Source organism: Pongo pygmaeus, chromosome 6, assembly GCF_028885625.2.
Source record: "Pongo pygmaeus isolate AG05252 chromosome 6, NHGRI_mPonPyg2-v2.0_pri, whole genome shotgun sequence".
NCBI classification, from domain to species: Eukaryota; Metazoa; Chordata; class Mammalia; order Primates; family Hominidae; genus Pongo; species Pongo pygmaeus.
In genome coordinates this window covers 1,691,900-1,713,595 of record NC_072379.2, presented here as the reverse complement: position 1 = coordinate 1,713,595, position 21,696 = coordinate 1,691,900, and the positions used below count along the sequence as shown (strand labels likewise).

General features: G+C 62.1%; 1 protein-coding gene across 2 annotated transcripts in view; it reads right to left on the bottom strand.

The window, feature by feature from the left end:
• ELFN1 (extracellular leucine rich repeat and fibronectin type III domain containing 1) overlaps positions 1-16,628 on the bottom strand; it is an 83,408-nt gene extending 66,780 nt beyond the window's left edge. Inside the window, exon 1 of one of the 2 annotated variants that reach the window (XM_054496212.2) lies at positions 16,239-16,628. The gene's annotated coding sequence lies outside the window, so the exon portion shown is untranslated. Of the gene's footprint in view, positions 1-12,064; positions 12,172-16,238 lie in introns of those variants that run through there. The other variant, XM_054496211.1, reaches the window with a different exon arrangement.
• Positions 16,629-21,696: the final 5,068 nt, after the last annotated feature.

The window sequence follows — 21,696 nt, the reverse complement described above, 5'->3', positions numbered from 1 at the left end:
CATGAGACACCATTACACATCCGCCTGAAGATCTGTAATAAAAAGACCGACAATAGCAGGTGGTGAGAGACACGCAGGGGCCGGAACGCTCACGTGTTGCTGGTGGGAATGTAACATGGTCTGGCCAGTTTGGAAAACTGTTTGGCAGCTTGTTAAGAATTTAAATATGGCCAGGCACAGTGGTTCACACCTGTAATCCCAGCCCTTTGGGAGGCCGAGGCGGGTGGATCACTTGAGGTCAGGAGTTCAAGACCAGCCTGGCCAACATGGCGAGACCCAGTCTCTACTAAAAAATACAAAAATCAGCTGGGCATGGTGGTGCGTGCCTGTAATCCCAGCTACTCAGGAGGCTGAGGCAGGAGAATCACTTGAGCCTGGGAGGCAGAGGTTGCAGTGAGCCAAGGTTAAGCCAGTGCACTCCAGCCTGGGTGACAGAGTGAGACTCCATCTCAAGAAAAAAAATTTTTACAATATGAACTTAGCAGATGAACTCTACTTCCAGGAAGCTGCCTAGTTTGTGCACGCATGTTCACAGTGGCATGACTCATAATGGCCCCACGCTGGACACACATGCTCTGCATGTGTTTTGGATAATGGATAAATAAAACTTGGTCTAGCAATACAACAGAATACTATTCAGCAATAAAAACCAAAAACTACTGACACAGTCTACAAGATGATTGAACCTCAAAAACATGACACTAAGTGTTAGAATCCAGATGCAGAAGACTGCCTATTGCAGGATCCAGGATCCCATTGACGTGAAATGTCCATTAAATGTAAATCCGCAGGCTGGGCGCGGTGGCTCACGCCTGTAATCCCAGCACTTTGGGAGGCTGAGGGGTGTGGATCACCTGAGGTCAGGAGTTTGAGACCAGCCTGGTCAACATGGTGAAACCCTTTCTCTACTAAAAATACAAAAACTACCCAGGCGTGGTGGTGGGCGCCTGTAATCCCAGCTACTCAGGAGGCTGAGGCAGAAGAATTGTTTGAATCCAGGAGGCAGAGGTTGCCGTGAGCCAAGATCACACCACTGCACTCCAGCCTGGGCGACAGAGTGAGACTCAGTCTCAAAAAAAAAAAAAAAAAAAATGTAAATCCACAGAGACAGGGTGCAGATCAGTGCCTGGGGGTAGGGTGGGGGGTGCTGACTACAGTTGGGCACGAAAATGTTCTATAGCTGGTATGTAGTTATGGTTGTTCAACTCTATGAATGCATGAAAACCGCTGCCTGGTGCCCTTGCAACGGGCTTGCAGATGGAGAGTGGAAGGCACGCTGACGGTGTCGGCGCACATGATGCCTCTGTAAAGCTGCTCAGGAAGAAAGGAGAAGCAAGCTCAGGCAAGGGAAACAAGCGCAGCACAGCCGCTGCCCCTTTCAGCATCCTCCCCCAGGTGAGCAGAGTCTTGTCCTAAGGGTGGCGAGAACCAGAACTTCACCAGCCGCCAGACCATCCGCGTCTTGACCATCCTGCCACACTTGGTTTTCACTCAAAACAGGAGGATCTCCCCGTGACCTTGGGGTACCTTCCCAAAAATCGAACGCACAATTTGTTCCCCTACATGATCTGCCTTGGACACTCCTCCAAGGGGTGTTCCAGCACTGCCCTGGGCCCACGGACCGGGTCAGAATGAGCCAGAGTGCCCAAGGCAAGCCCAGGCTACTCCCAGGATAACACCTGCTTTGCTTTCGTATCCAGACCACGGAGCCCAGCATCGGAGAATGTCCACTGGGTAGATGAATGAATCAATCAATCAATGAATAACACTTTTAATGTGTAACTCCCATGTCCTGACGTCATGGTCATGTTTAATGAACTGTGCACCTGCACACAGGTGCGCTCAGGGGCACACGCACCCCCTTGTGCTCCCCGTTCCATCTGTGTCCCTGCCCTTTCCTTTCCTCGAGGATGGTGATCTGGGTGCCAGGGCCCCGTGGTGGACAGGACAAGGCAGAGGTGACCCTGCAATGGGGCTTTCAGAGGAGTGGGGGACACCGTGCCCACAATGGCCAATGATGCCAAGGATAGGGGCAGAGTTACAGCAGGGGGTCACTGTTGGAGTGTGGCCGGGGGGCAGGGGGAAGGGATCCTCGTTCTGAGCACCATGGCATCCAGGCTGTGCCAACGCCCCACAAATGCCACCCCGTGTGGTGGGACTCACCCCAGCAGACAGGAGTTAGCAGCTCCAGTGCACAGGTGCGAACATGAGGCTTGCAGGAACCCTCTGTTCCCCTCCCCACATCCTCCCCGGGAGAGCTTGGTAGGGATGAGGCTGAGGCAGCAGCCTGGGCCTCAGTTTCCCCTCCTGCCTCAACCTCCAAGGAACGTTCCTGTGGGTTCCCTCAGCCAGCAAGCTGCAGGGGACCCCAGAGCAGGCCCCAGGACTGTCCTCCAGGCCCCAGGCCCAGAGTTCCCTGCTCACAGCCCAGCTGGTCAGGCCAGGCACCCCCAGGCTTGGGGAGGTCCCAGAGCCTCCTGCAGAGAGAGGGATGTGCAGCCGTGATAATGCCCGCACGACGGACCCAGGCTGGGCTGTAGCTATGGCCCCCCCGCCCGGCCCCGGTCACCAGCTAGACCCTCGCAGGGTACAGAGCCCTGGCTGCTCTTTTGTCAAATGGGAGCTATGGGCAGTTCTGTGTGTGTGTGTGTGTGTGTGTGTGTGTATGTGGGGGGTGGGCTCTAGCTGAGTAGGTGCCAACATCCCTGCAAGATGGACATAATCGTTAGTGCGTAACTCAGGGTCATGCAGCCCAGCGGAGGTGACGGGAGATGGGGGTCAGGGTCCCCAGGCCTCTCCTCTCCTCACCCAAGGCCAGTTCCTCGGGGTGAGCACTCCTGGGAGCACAGGCCAGCCCCTGACATCACCCACTCTGGCATCACCCATGCTCCAAATCCCAGTTCACAGCATATCCACGCGATGCCCGCACCCCACACTCCCGATTTCGCTGCTGTGCCAAACATTCCCTCACTCGCTAAGCCGGGTAGTCACCAAGACCGTCGCAGAGATGGGGGATGCCCTGGTACCCACACGGGCAGGCAGAGGGCACAGTGAGAGCCGGGCTCAGGGGCCACACCCACGACCGCTGGGGCCAGGCAAGGGCAGCAGGGCTGAGGCTGGTGGTGGGTGCAGGAAGAGGACGCCGGAGGAGGCTTGGGGGAAGTCTGGACACCGCGGGAGGTGCTGAGGCTGTTTACAGACCTTTCTGTAAAATGTGGGGTGGGGACCCAAGGGTGTCTGAGACAGGCTATGCTGGGTTCTGGCACATGTGAGCCGTGAGCCTGGACCATGTTACTTCCCCACTCCATGCCTCAGCCTTCTGGTCTGTGAAATGGGCACACAGCACCTCCCTCCGGGCTGTGTGAAGATTCCCAGTGGTGTGGGCCTTACCCACAACTGGCATGCAGGGTGCAGGGTGGGGCGCGAGAGCTGCTCTGAGCCCAGGTGTGGGGTGTGAGGCTCAAGTGCCCTGGGTGGTCACGGCAGGATGGGAGCTGAAGTCCCATGTTGGCACACGCTGCACTCCAGGACCCCATGGTATGTGTCTGTGTGCACCTGTGCCTGTACACCCCTGTGCATTCCTCCACAGTGTGTGTGGGAGCACGGTGGCACACACACACTGTGCACGGTCAGGGCACAGGCGCCCAGGGCTGGGAGCTGCCCGTTCAGCCGAGTCCCCTTGGTCCCTGACTGGCATGGATTCGGGTGCAGGAACACTGGATTTCTGGTGAGTTGTTTCTCTGAAGAGCTGTCTCTGGGGACTCACAGCCCTCAGATGTAGCATGCTCTTGCTCTGTGGGGACAATGTAATGAAGGAACAAAAATAAGCCCGGATGTCTGTCAGACAGCAAACACCTCAGGGGCCTGACTCTCTTCCTGACGTCCCTCCCCACCTACCCCAAGGACAGGGGAGCTGGCCGCTCCCAGACCCACCAGGAGCCCGCGGGAGCTCCACACGCTCCCCGCATCTCAGAGCCTCCATCCGCTCGACTGAATTTGCAAAAAAAAGAAAAAGCAGACAACAAATTCATTTTACAGAACCTACCCCTCAGACTGAAGGAATTTCACATCAGAGCCACGATCATTCATGACTCCACATCGGCTGCCCACTGTGGTGTCTGAGAGGGGAAAGGTGTGGGGGGGCCAGGAGGGTGTGCACACTCCTCTATTCATGCAGACACTAATCTACACATACGTGAGCTCATGCACGTGTGTGCACACTCCTGTATTCAGACACGAATCTACATGCACACACCCGCGAACCTACGCGCACACACGTGCACACTCCTCTATTCACACAGGCGGTAATCTACACGCACACACATGTGAACACGTGTGCCTGCTCCCATATTCACTCGGACACCCATCTGCACCCAGAGCCACACACAAACTAAGATCTGAGAATCCCATCTCCTGGAGGAAGCTGGGATGCCGGATACCTGAGGAATGCACCCTGAACCCCACTTCTGTGGGCACCCTGAGGGGTTCTGTGCCAAGCTGACCCCGCTGTTTCACACCAATCCATTTTGGGGGGTTCATCTCCCCAAGAACACAGCTCTGAAATGCTAATGGCTGTCAAAGAGAAGCACGACTTGCTTCACACAACCTTCCTCTCCACAGGACTGCCTCCCTCATTTCCTAATGAATATAAATAGGAAAATGGGTTTTGCCTTACAGAATATTTTTCTGTATAGGAACGTAGCTCCAATTTCTAAGCACTGTCAAAACAGAAGTTACATCCTCTCTGTCTCTCCGTTGCCAGCGTTGTCACCCAGTACAGGCTACCCTCATGGCTCTCAGACGTCGGCAGTCCCCTGGGTGGCTCATTCCCTCGTGTGCCCTTAAAAACCCTTTCTTCGTCGACACTGGAGGGATGCTTTAAAGCCAGCCTTGTCTCTCAGCTGCTGCAAACTCCCCAGAGACTTCCCAAAGCAATCCGAGTACCATCCAACTCTTACCAAGAGCTCCGACACAGGAGCAGCCCGGACCCTGGGGCCTCTCCCGCTCATCTCTCAGCCCCCACGGCCAGCTGCACTGGCCTTACCCTTCACCCACATGAAGCGTGTCTCGGCTGCGGGGCCTTTGCACCTGCTCTCCCTTCCCCAGCATCCTCCTTCCCTGTCTCTTTGCACAGCAGGGCACAGAGGGACGCAGGGACCGAACTTGCACCCCATCCAGGATCCAGGGCTGCAGGTCTGAGGGTCCTGCAGGGCAAATCAGAAGGGCTGGGGATTCTGCCAGCAGCGGCAGCTCGGCCCTTTCCAGAACTGGTGTCAGCCATTTACACTCCCCACAGCCATCCATCCGCCCCCATCCTCACATGACGGAGGGGAGGCCGAGGCTCCAGGAAGGGAAGGGACCCACCTCAGGTCAGGCCGAACACCAGAGGCTCCCCAACCCGGGCCACCCCATGATCTGCAGCCAGGCCCTTCCACCATTCCACAGGACAGACAGATGCAGGGGTGGTCCCTCGGTGAAGAGGGCAGAGGCTGGGCCCTTCCACAGCTTCCACAGGGCAAACAGACACAGGGGCGGTCCGTCGGTGAGGAGGGCAGAGGCCTCAGTGCAGGCTCCCCTCAGGCAGGGAGACAACAGACTGGGATTCCTCTCCAGGGTGCCCTGGAGCCACTACCAGCACCCTCTGGGCAGAGGCAGGCACTTGGCTAATGCCATCTGCCTTGGGATGTGGTCTAGGAACCAGCTGCCACCTTTCCAGACATGTCCAGGAAGCATCCCAGTCCCCCTCCCAGGCAGCCTCCCTCGGTCAGCACTCTGACCCGTGTGGGGCCAGGCAGGAGCCACAGCACAGCCCAGAGTCCAGGCCCAGGAGACACATCCTGAGGGTCCCCAGCCCCTTGGGCTTCTAGGGAGGCCATGGAGGTCGAGATGGCAGTGACGGAGCCAAGCGCTGGCCACCCCTCCATGCAGCCCTGGCGGGGCGTCTGTGCTGTGGGTATTTCTGGGACACCTTCCCAGCCACTACTTCGGGCTCTGTCTCAACAGCGCAGGACTGTGAAGGCACACAGCTGTCCTTGACTGGTCCCTCTGGGCCAGCGCTGCCTCACTGTGTGCTCTGCAAAGCCCTCTCCCTGCAGTGCTTCCCGTGCACCGGCCGAGGGTCTGGGGATCCCCCCGATGGCCCCCCATTTCCAGACCCGGCTCCTCGGCCCCAGGAAGCCGGCCGGGATTCTCATCCATGTGGGGCGGGCACATGGCTGGCTGTGTTTGTATCTGTGTTTATTAAACTAGAGGGAGTTAATGACTAAGAGGTGCCTGAGTTTGATCCTGCTGAAAATAAGACTCGGATCTGTCGGTAAACACGGGGGAGCCTCCAGGCTGTCAATCACCTCCCGGGGTTTCCATCCCAGGCAGGATTCTGCCTGGACCCAACCCAACAGCCTCCAAATGTCAGGGCAGCAATGCCGGGGTGTGCACCTGTCACGTGGACAGACCCCCGAGCCCTTGGCCGCCAGCTGGCCACATGTCCAGCGCTGGTGAGAAGGTCTCAGCGCGCTCAGCGCTCTGTGACAAGCCCTCTGACAGAAGTCACCATCGGAGGGGACGGACGGCAGAGAGATGTGCTTCTGTGGGGTGGGGTCCCAGAGGGGGTAGTGGGCCACAGCGGGCCTGGGGGTGTGTAGGGGTGGAATGTGGCTTCCCAGACAAGCCAGTTCACCTCCACGCCGTGGGCTGCCGGGTCCCCGTCGGCAAGGCCAGGGGCACTCTCCCAGCTGAGGCCGGATATGAGGTGTGGGGAGCCCAGCGTGGGAGCAGGGCTGAGCCCAGATACCGCTGCCTGGAAGCCTCAGTGGCTTGCGGCCACTGCCCTGTCTGGGCCTCAGTGTCCCTATCTTTAAAATTCAGAGATTGAATTGGAGGCTGTAGCAAACACAGTGGACCTGGTGACGGCTGGGCTGGGCTGGGCTGGGCTGGGCTGGGCCGGGCCAAAGGACGTTTCCCACCCGGCTGCACCTCCTCTGTCCCCACCCCTTCCTCGGAAGCCCAGAGCATGGTTTTCAATATACCCCAGCCTCATGTGGGGGCACTGGGCACAATACACAGAGAGGCAAGGCCCTGTCCCTTCCACCGGTCTCCCACACTGTGGCTGCCCGAGTCTGTCCTGGAACTGGCGGAGGAAGACATTAGGGCAGACGTCGTGGGCAAGGGGTCATCGTCCACTGTCAAGGCCCCTCTCCCCAGCCCCCTCACTGCTCTGGGGGCCTCACACCTTCCCTTCTGCTGCCTCTCCTGCCTGGATGCCCGCCTCTTCCTGTAGGGTTATCTAAACTCTGCCCACCCTACAGGGGCCAGCTAGACCCCTCCTCCTCAGCCCCAAAGAGAAGCTTGGGTCCAGCTCACAGGGGAAGGGAGTCTGGAAGCCGTGAGTCCTGAGGAACTCACTGCTGGGCAGAAGGGAGGCGACCAGGGCTGAGTAACCGAGACCCTGAGACTCCAGGGTCTCCCACCACAGAACGGCCCCAGGAGTCCTAACCATGTGAGGGAAGGGCTGTGTGGACCAGCCTCCATGACTCAGTTTCCCCACCGGCTCCTGTGTACCCCCATGGCCCAGAGCAGGGAGCGGAGGAGTGGTCCTCTCTGACTCAGTTTCCCCACCGGCTCCTGTGCACCCCCATGGCCCGGAGCAGGGAGCGGAGGAGTGGTCCTCTCTGACTCAGTTTCCCCACCGGCTCCTGTGCACCCCTCATGGCCCAGATCAGGGAGCAGAGGAGTGGTCCTCGCCGCCTGACTCAGTTTCCCCACCGGCTCCTGTGTATCCCCGTGGCCTGGAGCAGGGAGCAGAGGAGTGGTCCTCTCTGACTCAGTTTCCCCACCGGCTCCTGTGCACCCCTCATGGCCCAGATCAGGGAGCAGAGGAGTGGTCCTCTCTGCCTGACTCAGTTTCCCCACTGGCTCCTGTGTACCCCCATGGCCCGGAGCAGGGAGCGGAGGAGTGGTCCTCCCTGACTCAGTTTCCCCACCGGCTCCTGTGCACCCCTCATGGCCCAGATCAGGGAGCGGAGGAGTGGTCCTCTCTGACTCAGTTTCCCCACCGGCTCCTATGCACCCCTCATGGCCCAGATCAGGGAGCAGAGGAGTGGTCCTCTCTGCCTGACTCACTTTCCCCACTGGCTCCTGTGTACCCCCATGGCCCGGAGCAGGGAGCGGAGGAGTGGTCCTCCCTGACTCAGTTTCCCCACCGGCTCCTGTGCACCCCTCATGGCCCAGATCAGGGAGCGGAGGAGTGGTCCTCTCTGACTCAGTTTCCCCACCGGCTCCTATGCACCCCTCATGGCCCAGATCAGGGAGCAGAGGAGTGGTCCTCTCTGCCTGACTCACTTTCCCCACTGGCTCCTGTGCACCCCTCATGGCCCGGAGAAGGGAGCGGAGGAGTGGTCCTCGCCGCCTGACTCAGTTTCCCCACCGGCTCCTGTGTATCCCCGTGGCCTGGAGCAGGGAGCAGAGCAGTCGTCCTCTCTGCCTCCCCTCTGAAGGTCCCTCAAGCCCTGCTGGACCCCCTCCTGCCTCAGCCTGGGTTCCAGCTCTTCTCCAAGACCAAGACCCCGGCTGTCTCAGGACAGCCCTACAGGTGTGGAGGCCTGGTCCAGCCACAGCTCCAGCTTACTTGCTGTGTGACCTCGGGTGATGCTGGATCCTTCTGGAAAATGGGACTGGACCGGCTGATCTCCGAGGGAAAGGAGGCGCATTTATTTGTGAGACCATTGTCTTTCCATCTGGGGATGCCGGCTCCAAGGCAGCCGGGCTCCTCCCAGCTTTGTCCCAGGCTCCAAGTAGGGCACACCGTCGGCCCTCGTTTGCCATCAGCGCTCCCAGGGTGGTCTCTCCACCTCCTGCCCTCCCTCCCCAGGAGGCTGGAAGAGATGGGACAGAACCAGGTCTCAATCTACCAGCCTTGGGAAGGGGACATCCGGGGCGGGGGGCGGCGGGGGGCATGGTGCTGGGCTCGAGTGGCCATAGCTGCCGCCCTGCTTCCTGTTCACTGTCGGTGCCACTGACTGGCTCAGGGTGCACGGGGGCGAGGGGAGGCAGCAGCCCCCAACAACCAAGGCCTCCCACCCTGCTGGAATCCCCTGACCTGAACCAACACAGTAGGACACAGACGCCGGACATAGGACTCCTCCACCACCCTCTCCGGCCCCACCCCAATCCGGGCCTCAATCTCCCCATCTGCACAGCGGGTGCTGGAATGGATGGCGCCATCGTCCACTGCACTGGCTCCACCACCAGCCACCCCCACAAAGACCCACCCAAGGCCACTTGACACCCGAGCTTGTGCTGGAAGAAACCAAATCCACAACAAAAACAAAAAAGAAAGAGCGAGGCGGTTGGGGGGGGCGCTGGAGAGATGACAAATGTATCCAATGTCCGCGGCGGTGCCACCATCCGCTCCAGGTTCACACCCGGAAATTTATGGCCTCGTCACCCGGCCCTAGAGATCTATCTCTCGCCTGTCACTCACCTGCATTTTTAATCCTGCCCGCCCCCGGCCCCCTCGTGTATTTATGCACCACCCACCCGGGCATCTCGAGGGCCTGCCTGTTTCTTTCTTATGAAGATATATGAACACCCCAAGTCCATGCACCTCTGCTCATAAATTTCCTCCGGTGCGATGGCGTCTGAATCTGGCACGGAGAAACAGAGTCCCCTACCAAAATGGGGAATTGGCTTGTCGGGGGGTAGGGATCCTGAGGTGGGGGCTCTGACCTCAGGGGGACCTTAGAAGGAGGCTTTCCTGAGTGCTTAGAAAAATTCTACCAAAATCTAGAGCTGATGCGTGTGTGTTGGAAACAGACAGACAAAGTCACCAACATGGGACCCAGGCAGCCACTCCGATTTTACCCCATTGATCCCAGGCACTGTGGTCATATTTTAGTCCCATTAATTTTTCTCTCCTGGAGAGCAGGTGAAGCCTACAAGTATACATTTAGGGTGAAAACATTCAAATGCCAGGGTCCGAGACAGGCAGCTACTCTAGGCTCTGGCCCTGGGCGCTCGTTGGGGCCCCGGACACCTGTTTCTTGGTGGGGACCGTGGTGGGGAGGTGGAGGAGCAGCAGCCTCTCCCTGGCCCAGGTGTGGGGAGCCTGCCTCCAAAGACACTTTGAAAAATCAGTGCTTTCCAGTGGCAGTCCTGGGGCACAGTGGGGAAGGGACGCCGCCCTCCCTCCCCTCCTCTGGTCCCGGGTGCAGGTGCCCACCACATCCCTGCACCCTTACCCCGGACTTACCAGGCCTCAGGAGTGTGGCTCTGGTTCAGGTGCCCACTGGCTTTTCTGGGAGTCGGGAGCTGCCTGCCCAGCCTGCTGTATCATCCTGAATTATACGCACACAGCAGTCCTGCTGCGGCCAAGGAGGAGGGGGCTGCACAGCTGGCTGGAGGACAGGGGGAGGGGCATGGCCCCCAACCTTTGACTTGGAGACCCCCAGGTCTTCTGCCCAGCAGGGGTGGGGATCAGAACTCCCTGACCACCCTATGCCCAGGAAAATGAGGGACCCAAGTGCCGGGGTCCTGGCTGGGCTCCAAACCCCCTCAAATCCAGGTGAGGGGGTGACCCCCTCCCACGCACGGCCCCCTGTAGCTTGTCCCCCCGCTTTGGTGGAGTGGGGTGCAAACCTGGGCTGGGAACTCTGAGCCAGTCTTCTCAATGCTTGTTCAATTAAAAGGTGGCAGGGGCAGGGACCCAGGGGGCAGGAGGCCAGGGGGCCAGCCAGGCAGAGAAGAGGAGCATGTTGATGCTTTTCAAGCAACCTGTGCCCAACTTAATGGGGTTTCCCCCAAGGCTGGGTGCTGACGACCTCTTTGGAGGCTGGGGGCCTCTCTAGGGGGCAGCCCCTGAGAGAGGCAATGTGGGGAGATTTGCCATTTATATCTGTTCCTGGCTCCCGGTCCCTCCACAGCTTCTGTCCCCAGGCTCTCTGCACAGCCCTTAGCCCAATCGAGGGAGTGAGCGGCAGAGCCAGCCAACCCAAGCCAGGGTCCAAAGAGGCCCCACTCTGGGTGCGCAGGAAGGGAAAGTGCTGGCACGGAGGCTTTCTGAGGACGTGCACACCTGGCTCGCCGGCCTCGACCCTTTCTGCTAAGCCTTCGTTTTTTTCAGAACGCATTATCATCCTATCCCCATTTCACAGGTGTGGAGACTGAGGCTCTGAGATTCACCTGCCCCAAGGTCACACAGCTGAGACCTGGAAAAGCCCGATTTTCATCTCAGAGGCTGTGGTTTTTATGGGGGGGGGGCGGTGTGCGGTACGGCAGGCAGTGCCCCCCGCCCCACCCTCAGCATCAAGCAGGTGACCTGCGGGTTTCAAAGGATGGAAATGGGGGCGCTTGTCTTTAAAGGCAGGTTGGGGCACGGAGGCTTGGCAGCCTCCTCCCATCCCCCAGAGGCACGACGACGAGGATGGACTCCAGGTGGGGCGAGGGGTGGAGAGCACCCAGTAAGTTCAGTTCGGAGCGAAGCCCCCCACCCCCCCGCCAGGGGTTGGACTCAGGGACTGGGACCGAGGAATGTGACCCCTCCCCGTGCGTGACTGGACGGTCCCAGCGCCGAGCGAGGAGGCTCGCAGCGTCGGGGGGAGGGCGGCCCAGCAGGGAGGGCGATGCGATCCTGGGGAGGGGTCAGCGACTCGGCCAGGAGGTGAGGACAGCCCCCTAGTTTCCGGGAAGGGAAGGGCAGGGGGCCGCGTCCGGGGGGCGCCGGGCAGGGTGCGGACGGCGAAGGGGGACGGAGGGGAGAGAGGCGCTGGGGAAGGGACCTCTCGGAGGGACGGGGCAGCGTGCGGGCTGCGGCAGCGACCCCGACCCGGGCCCCCGGGCTTTGTCGGGCTGAGCCTGCGCCCGCTCCGCCGCCGCCAAGTTCCTCCAACTTTGCCCGCTGCGCTCGGATCGCGCGCCGGGCCTGGGGGCGCAGCAGGGGCCGGGGGCGCACGCTGCGCACTCGGGGACGCCCGGGGTTCGAGGTGGCGCGGGGCTTGGCCGCGCCGCTCCCGGGGGGTGGTCCGGGTCCCAAGTCCCCCAGGTTCAGCGCCCGGCCGCGCTCGCCGCTTACCTGCCCGCCCGGCCTCGGTTCCGGGGCTGCGCCCGCAGCCGCCGGCGTCCTTCAGGCTCTAACTTCGCTCCCGGGATTGAAATTCCTCCCCAGCTTCGCCCATCGATCTGCGCGCGCGGCCCCGCCCCTCGCCGCGCGGCCGGGGGGGAATTCAAGCTCGCCCTGCCCCCTCCCGCCCCCCTTCCCTCCCTCCCTCCCTCCCTCCCTCCTTCTCTCTCTCCCTCCCTCGCTCCCTCGCTCCCTCGCCCGCCTGCGCGCTCCCTTCCACCCCCTCTTCCTCCGCCGCGAGTCCGGCTCGGAGCCTCTGGCCCTCCCCTTCTATCCCTGGCCTCCCGAGCCCCCTGCTCTCCTCCGCTCCCCGCGCCAACCCTCTCCTTCCCTCTCCCGGCGACGCGCAGGGGCTGGGGGAGGAGGGGAGGTCCTAGAAAGCGCAGGGGGCGTCCTCGCGGTCCGTCCCCGGCCCTCCCCGCCTACATCTAAAAGGTGGAGGGGGTGGGTGGGTGGGGGGAGTGGGGGCGACAGCTGTTGGCTGAACAAACTACCCGCGACTCCCACCACCCCAAGCAAAGCCAAGGTCCTCCCGTCGGTCCGCCCCTTATCCGGGAGGGCAGGGACCTAGGGGCGGAGAACGCGGGGCGCAGGCCGGGCCCCCTCTGCCCAGCCCTGGCCCTGCTTCCTTCCTTCACTCACCCCAGCCTCTGGGAGGACTTCAGGGGGTTCTCGAGCACTCTTCGGCTCAGTTTCACCCTGACAACCTGCCTGTGCGGAAGCCCCCGTCCGCATGTTACAGGAGGGGAAACTGAGTCAAGAGAGGCCCAGAATCTGGCCCTACACAGCGCGTCGAAGGCAGAGCCCCAGGGGCAGCCTGGACCCCCGGCAGGAGCCTCGGGACTCCACGCTCGGGCCGGGCAGGGCCCGGCGGTGCCTGGACAAGCCCGCGTTCGCAGAACGGCCGGCGCCTGGGGGCCCTCTCCAGTCCCCGCGCAGCCCGCGCGTCCCCGCCGGCGCCCCCTCCCCGCTTCCTGTCCCCCGCCCGCCTCTGGTTCCCGGCCTCAGTACCCCCGGCACGCTCTCCGCTCGCCGCCAGCAGCTGGGCAATTCAACGAGCATACAAAAGAGTTGACTCAATTCAAAGGCAGCAAATCAAGATAAATCCTATAGTGTGTGGGGACCGGAGAGAGAATGTGAATGAACGCCCACGACGCCGTTCAGTCCTGTATGGACCGGCCTAGCCCGGCTGCAGGGCCTGACACGCCCGGGTCCTAGGGTTTTCCAGGAGCCAGAATCGGGGAGTGAGCTCCGAGCTGCCTTGACTCCCAGGCTGGAGGCCCGAATTTAGGAATTTAGAGCTTGTGGCCTCCTTCGGCTGGCTGGGTGGGGCTCCCGTGATAGGGGTGCAGAGCCTTGAAGGGGAGTGCTAGGACAAAAGCCAGTGCGCCCCCACGATTTCATGCAAATACTGGGGGGCAGGGGGCCTGGAAACCCAGCACAGCCCCAGGGGCCAGCAGGAAGGGCACCGGTGGTTTGGAACACCTAAGCTGTGGCCTGTCTCCCTCTGCCCCGACCTGGACCACGGTCAGAGCCAGGCCGCAGGCCAAGAGCAGGTCCTTGTTTACCCACCAGATAGATGCTGCAAGCTTGGGATGTGCCAGGCCTGGGCCTGTGGAACGAGGCAGGCGGTGAGAGGGGCACCCTCTCCTCCCTGCCTGTCTGTGAGGTCTCCCCAGCTGCAGCTCCACTAGGGAGAAGCTGGTCGGCCCCCAGAGCTTCCTTGCTCACGCTTGGAAGGTCCCAATAAGCTACCCTCCAGCTTCTGGCCTGGCCAGCCTTGTGCGGAAGATGACCACCGGGCTCGGGGCTCCAGCCTGTCCATTCCGCCTGCCAAACATAAACCCCAAGAGAGGTACTGGCTCCCAATTTCCAGCAGGTTCCCCCAGGCCTGTGCTAGCCAAGTGCAGCCGAAGCTCTGGAAGGAGCCTCCTGTGCCTTCGCAGGTGTCCCCCGTGTGCCCTGCGCTGTGCTGGGCGCCTGCCCGGAGGAGCTGCGCCAGGACGTCCTGCTACTTCCCAGGAGCAGGCATTATGAGCCCATTTCCTCGGGGTGCAAACTGAGGCCGAGGGCCTCTTCAGAGCGCCCTTGACCGGTACTGCCTGACCCCAGAGGTCAGTTCTGCGGTCACTCGGGGTCTGAGATCCACGGAGAACCTCAGGGGTCAACTAGAGGGGCGGGTAGGGGTACGCGCGTGGGGCCGTGGGAGGCGAGATCCCGCAACCTGAGGAGCCAGGACCCCAGCAGAGAACGAAACCTGGAGCTGGGGAGGGGACGGCAGAGGACTGGAGGCCGGGCTGCACGGCAGGGGTCGAGTCCTCGCGGCCGCCCCCCCCCCCCCACCCCGAGCGGAGGCTGCGCCGTCCGGCTGCGACCGAGTCCCCGGAGTCCCGGCCGGGTCGCCCCTCCCCCGTGGCCGCGCCGATTGGCGGCCTGCTGTTACCCGGACGCCGGCGCCGCCGCCGCGAGGACATCTGTCCGGGGCCCAACGCCGCGCTCCACGCCCCCTGCCCCTCCCCCAGACCCAGAACCGGGGAGAGGACGCGGCGGTGAAGCTGGGAGGTTGGAAGCGGGAGGGCGGCGGAGTCCCGGAGTTAACGGGGAGGGGGGCGGGGCCGGCGCTGGCCCTGGGGACAAAGATCCCCACGCTGCCTGCGGGCTGGGCTCTGCAGACACCGAGGCAGGAAGAAGGACACCGTATTCCCCGTCCCCCAGATCCTCAAATCCACTCAGGCTCAGACCTGAGTGTCCAGGTGGGGTGGGGGAGACCGAACCCTCCTGGGCGCTGGAGGCGCGCGAAGGCGACGCTGAAGGGGGGACGCCGGGACGCTGCTTCCTCCCTGCACACGCCGCCCGAGCTGCATCCCTAAACGCTCCAGGAGCTTCGCGGGTCCCCCCTGCCCTCCACAGCCCCCGAAGCTGCCCCCAGCGACCTCTCCCCGCCCTCAGATGGGGCCGCAGGGGCGGGCGAATGTGTTGCGCTCGCCGTGGGTTGGGAGGAAGGGCGCGGATTGTAGGAAGTCCCTGCTCCTCCCTGGGCAGCCTGGCCCCGGGGACTCGCGCTCAGCCCGCGGCGGAGGACTCGGTCGGGAACGGTGCTGAGATTGCGCGGGTACGGCCCAGAGCCCTGACCGGGTGGCCACCGTGCAGTTTGGGAAGAGAAAAAGTTCGGGGGGGCAGACACCCCGAGATCGAAGAGGGAAAATGGGAGGAGAGCAGGCGGCAGGGAGGGAAGAGCGGCAGAAGAGGGACCCGGAGAACTGGGGGTCCGCTCTGGGCCCCGGGGTCCCGCCCCACTCGGCAGCCCAGCCCAGCCCCGCCGCGCCAGCTTCCCGGACCGGGAGAGGCTAGGGCCACCGACGCCTATTAATAGCCGCGAGCGGGTCCTTCCCGGGAGCTCCGCAGCGGCCGCCAGAGCCCGGCCACCGGCTGGGGTGGGGGCGGGGGTCCCGTAACACCCCCTCCGGAGGTTCAAGCTGCGCGGGGCGGGGCACTGCGCCCCCCCACGCCGGCTTTGCGAAGGCGAGGCACCCACAGCCCACTCCCTCCCCACCTCCGACTCCGAGACCAGGTTTCAGATGAAGAGGGGTTCGTCTGTGGTTCAACTTGGGGCGCCGCGGCTACCCCAGCGCACTCGAAGGCGCGCCCAGCCCCCTCCCCCTCTTTCTGCCCAGCCGGCTTTTTGCTCTCAGCGCGCTCCGGAAAGTTTCCGGGTCCCCGCGGCGCCTCCCTAGCCCTAGGGGTCCGGAGTCCTGGCCCTTCCAGCCGCGGCGTCGGGGAGGGAAGTTTGTCCGGCCCAGGCTCGGCGGCCGCTAACTTCGGGTGCGCCCGCCTCCGAACCCGGGTGGTTGGATGGGGACGCCCGGGAGCCGCGGGCCCCGAGCGCCGCATCCAGAGCCTCAGGCGGGGAGACTCGGCCCTGGCGCGGACGCCGAGGTCAGGGCACCAGGGATGGGGTGGCCCGGGCTGCGAGAGCCGTTGGGGACCCTGCGCTGCCCCCCGCCGCCCCCCCCGGGAGCATCTTCTTCCCTGCCTCCCCCAGGGGCGGGGACCCTCCGATCCCGCAGCGGCGACAGAGGGGTCCCCCGGCCCCGGACAGCCCCCTGCCCCGCAGGCCCCTTCTTACCTGGGCCGGGGTGCGGGCCCCGGGCTGGAGGCACTGTCGCGGGCGAGCAGAGCGCGCGCACCCCGGTTCCCCGAGCGCGGCGGCGGCGGCGGCGGCGGCGGCGGCTTCCCCTCCTTCCTCCTCCTCTTCCTCCTCCGGGCTCGCTGGCTCCAGACAGCCCTCCTCCCCCTCCCGCCCTGCCGGCCCCTCCCGGAGCCCGCCCGGCTGGACTCGGCCTGCGACCCGGAGCCCAGCGGAGCCGGCGGGAGCCAGGCTGCGGCGCTCACTGCGTCAAGCGCGGGGCGAGCGCGGGGCGGCGGCGGCGGCGACAGGGACCGCGCGCTCGGAGCCCGGGGCCGGCCGGGCAGGCGGGGGAGCGGCGGCTCCGGCTCCGGCTCGGGCTCGGGCGCGGGCGCGGTGGTGGCGGCCGCGGTAGCGCCGAGGTTGTAGCACATTCTTTCTGAGCGTGATGGAAGGTTTCATGTGGGAGAGCGCGCGGGGAGGGATGGGGAGGGGGCGGGGGCCGCGGCGGGGGCGACCGGAGGGGCGGGGGGCGGGGTCGCTGCCCGCACGTCGGTGGGCTGGGGGGTGGCCGGAGGGGGGCTCCGGAGGGGAAGTTGGAGCCAGCCGCGGGGGCGGCGTGGGAAGCCGAGTGGCGGCCTCGCCCCCTCCTCCTGGCCCGCCCCGCTCGCCCCCTGCCCCCGCCCCAGGCCACCCAGAGGCTCCCAGGCTTCGGTTTGGAAGAGAAGCGTCCGAAGGTCTGGGGGCCGGGACCCTGGTGGCGCTGGGAGGTGGGCACCTGGGTGCGGACACGGCTGTGCTCACAGGCGCCCGGCAACCGCGTGGAAGTTGACCCCAAGTCAGACCCTCTGTGGGCGCGCGCGTCCGCGAGGGCCAAAGCACAGCCCGCAGGACGCGCGTTTGCGGGGCGGGGGGAGAGCCGGGCACTTGGGGGCGGGGAGGTGGAGCGAGAGGGTGGTCTGGCCCCTGGCGGCCCCGCGTCCCCAGGGACTCGCCCTCCCCTAAGGTCGCCGACCCCTCCCTCCCTTCCCTCCCCGTTGCGCGTCGCCCCCCGCCTTTCGGCCGGGAGGAGGGGGAGGCGTGGGAGCGGCCCGGCGCCTTCCGATTCCCGGAAGGTTCGGTTTAGCGGATTTCCCTCTCCCTTCATGCGCCTCCGGAATCCCAGCGGATCCGAAATCGCTCCCTCGGGCTCTGAGCCGAGGGGTCCCCTGCCGCTCCCTGGTGGTCCCGAGCCCTCGCCGAGCGGTCTCACGGCTTCCAAGGGCGTCTCCCACTCCCACCCGCCCCTTCCCCAGCCTGCGGCTTTCGCGTGGGCTAAAAATTCCAAACCAGGCTCAAGAGCGCCCTCGCCGGGCTAAGCCCCCGCGCGCCGCTTCACAAACCGGCCGCGTGCGGAGCTGCGGAGCCCGGGACCCCCAGCGCGCGCTGGGCGCGACCCTCTGGACGCCGCTGCCAGCGCCGCGCCCCGGCCGGGGAGCCCCACACCATCAAGAGGGCAGGGAGAGGGGAGGGGAGGGGACTGCTGGAGGGGAGGGGACTGCTCCCCGCGTGTCCTTCCCGGAGGAGGTCCCGGGACAGGGGTGGGGGTGGCGCAGGAGGCCGCAGACAGCGCGCCCCGAGGATGGCCCGGCCGGGGATGGGCGCGCGGGGCTCCCTTCCGGACGCGGGTCCAACGGCCTCTCCGCAGCCCAGAAACTCCGTCCAGCCCGCGGGACGGCCGCCCGCCCTCCGACCCCGAGCCTCTACCACACTTGTTCCTGCGGGACGGGGTTGGGGGGACTGAGACCGTGATTGAGGCCGGGACATGGAGGAAGTGCCGCCGCCTGCTCCCGGGATTGCTGGACACGAAGGGTGGAGGCCAAGGACGGAGCCCCTGCCTGCGGCTGTCCAGCCCTTAGTCCCTGCGCGGGGGCGCCCGGACCTCCAGGGAACAGGGAGCCAGAGGGGGCAGAGCCCAGCCTGGTGGGGGGGGTCTCTTCCTGGTCCCTCAGGGAGGGTCCCGGCTGCTCTGAAGCGCGCAGTGGCCTAGGTGGGCACACAGCCCCTTTCTCTCACTTCCCCCCTCCCCTACTCGCGGGGCCTGGAGAGTCCCGGACCTGGCTCCTTGGAGGAAGCTGGAAGAAGGGAGCTGTCCTGCGGACCTTCCAGGGCGCTGAGGAATTTCAGCCCTGACTGACTCCCTCTGCAGCGCCTTCCAATGCTGAAATATGCCCTCCTGTCCAGTGAGAGGGCAGGGCCCCCGCGGGACCTGGCTGACCTCGCACTGCTGTCCCCCCTCAGGCTGGGAAAGGGCCACCCCAGGACAGACCCGAAGAGAGGAGATGGGAGGGAGGCTGTCTGTCTCTGGCCTCTTCTGGAGCCCTCTCTCCCCGCCTCTGTTTAACTCTGTTAGAGAATATGTTTGTTCTCTCTCTCCCTCTTCCTCTCTCTCTCTCCCTCCCCCCTCCTCTTCTGTCTCTTTCCCTCTTCCTCTTCCTCCTCTTCTCCCCTCTCTCCCTTTCCGCCTCTCCTCTCTTCTTTCTCCGTCTTGGTCTCTTTCTCTCTGACATTCATCTCCTCCTGATCCCGCCCCCCCAGCAGACACAGGTACCCAGAGGTAGCCTGTGTGGTGTAGACACCTTACAGCACATCCGGGTAAGATGCGTGTGGATACCCACCCCAGCTCCCCGCCGCAAGCCGGTCTCCCACATGAAGATGCCGCAGCCTCCCTGGGACAGGAAGACTGGAACCCTCCCCACCCCATAGCTCACACTGTGGTTGTGCAGAGAGTTGCAAAGGCATCCTGCTTCACACACCCCCGAATCGCACACACCCCGCCCCACCCAGTGTAACCCTCACACACACGCATGCACACTGGTGTGGCACTATGACGATCCTTCCTGTCATGGAGCTTCCTAGTGGTTGGTGGCTGGCATGAAGTCATTTAGTCCTCACAGCAACCCTAGAAGTGAACCAGCTGTGAAGATCTCCAGTTCCCAGAGGGTAAAATCGAGGGGTCCAGAGATCAAGTACCTTGGCCAGGGTCACCATAAACTGGAAATGGCCAAGCCAGGGTTTGAATCCAGATGGTCAAACTTGAAGGCAGCTGTACTAAGCATGTTCCCATCTGCATGCACACACGTTCACACACAGTCGCTCCACACACACGTTCACACAGTCGCTCCACACACACGTGCTCGCTCAGGCCTCCTTTCTGAGGTGCTGCCACTGCCCGGCAGCAGCCCAGATGCAGCAGTGATGGCCCGGTCCATCAGACAGCCTGTCTTTCCAGAGATGAGTCGGCTGGGCCAGGACCTAGGACAGAGCTGGGGATGGTGGGTACACCCCCACCCACCTGGGCACCGTTGCCAGATCCAGGGCTCAGCAGGCGCTTCTGATGTACACAAGGTCCTCGTTCAGAATAAAACAGCCCAGTTTAAGACCTGCCTGGGCAACGTAGTGAGACCCTGTCTACAAAAAATAAAAAATTACCTGGGTGTGGTGGCGTGCGCCTATGGTCCCAGCTATTCAGGAGGCTGAGGTAGGAGGATCACTTGAGTCCAGGAAGTGGAGGTTGCAGTGAGCTATGATCGCACCACTGCACTCCAGCCTGGGCAACAGAGCAAGACTCTGTCTCAAAAACAAAAAAAGAGCTAAACTGACAGTAAGATTCTCATTTTTATGGAAACAAATCAACCGCCATCTCATGACCCACCCAGCTACCCTTTGGGGAAGAGGCTGGTCAGTAAGAGCCGGAGGGGCCTGGGGCTGTGAGGCCTCAGGGCTTCACTTTTCTTAGGTGGTTGGAAGCACACGCACTCCCCCCAACCCTGCCACTGCCCCGAGCCTGTGTCCCTGGACGCCCTGGGATTCCCTGGGCAAGTTGTCACTGTATTGACTTGATGTGTCAGTTTCATCCAACAGAGTGTGAGCTCGAGAGAGCAAGACAGACTGACTCACCTCCAGGCCTCAGTGCTCCACTCCAGCCCCACATGACCACACCCACTTCCAGGATAAGTAAGGACTCACCTGGTGGCTTTGATACCTTTGTCCCCCTGCAGGTGGTTCCTGTGCCCTGTCTCTGCTGAAGATGGCCTGGCTGGAAGCGAATGACCCAGCTGCCTGAGTGCGTTTGTGGGAAGCAAGGGAGGGACGGAGCAGCTGGGATTAATCGCGAAGGAGCGGGGAGAGAAATCCCCGCCCGCCACCCCGGACCCATCCTAAGGAAATGGTAACAGAAGAATGGTGACAATCTCTTCATGTTCCCAGAACTTCACAGCAAGAACAACAAATGCCCATAAAACCCCGAAGCCAGAGATTAAATGATGTGTCCAATTTCCATCTCAGGCAAAGAGCCAGTTCCCCCTATATAAAGAGCTCTTACAAATCAATAAGAAAAATAGCCAAGAGGCCAAAAAAAAAAAAAAATAGGCAGAGGTAATGAACAGAAAAGGAAATCAAAAGGATGTTTAAACAAATGAAAAAGTGCCTACGCTCACTCTTAGTGACAGAAATGCACACTGAAACTGTACTGAGGTGATTTTTCGCTCATCAGATAGGCACAGATTAAATAGTCTGAGGACACACCCTATTGCAATAGCGTGGGGAAGCAGACACCCTTGGAACCTCTGAAACAATGTCAAAATTCCAAATGTACACACCCTTTGGCCCAGCATTTGCTTCTAGGAATCTGTCCTCCAGATACTCCTCACAAATGTGAAAAATGATATATTGCTTTGTACAAGGTTATTTGCCGAAGCACTCTTCGTAATAACAGCAGATTGGAAGGATCCTAAGTGCCCGCTGACAGTGGAGTGCTTAAATCATCATGGCACATCCAGCTGGATAAAGGTGGACTGATTGGAGTTCATCTGCAGATGTTCTTTAGTGTGAAAAAGCAAAAGGGGCCGGACGGTGTATATGGCACCTTTTTTTTTTTTACACTGTGTACAAAAAGGAGGTAACGAAACGACATTTTAGTTGCCTGCACACACTGATTTCTGGAAGGAGACCCAAGAAACTAGAAATAGTGGGTGCCTCCTGTAGGAACCTGGGAGCTGCAAGTCTTGGGGAGAGGGTGGAAGGGGACTTTTTTCTTTTTTTTTTTTGAGACCAAGTCTCGCTTTTGTCCCCCAGGCTGGAGTGCAGTGGTGCGATCTTGGCTCACTGCAACCTCCACCTCCTGGATTCAAGCAATTCTCCTACCTCAGCCTCCCGAGTAACTAGGATTATAGGCACGTGCCACCACACCCGGCTAATTTTTGTATTTTTAGTAGAGACGGGGTTTCACCATGTTGGCCAGGCTGGTCTCGAACTCCTGATCTCAGGTGATCCACCCACCTCAGCCTCTCAAAGTGCTGGGATTACAGGAGTGAGCCACTGTGCCCGGCCAGGGACTCAATATAAAAAAAAATTTTTAACATATTATTTATTTACAGACAGTGAAATTCATAATTCTTCAGTTTTATACTGTTCAGAA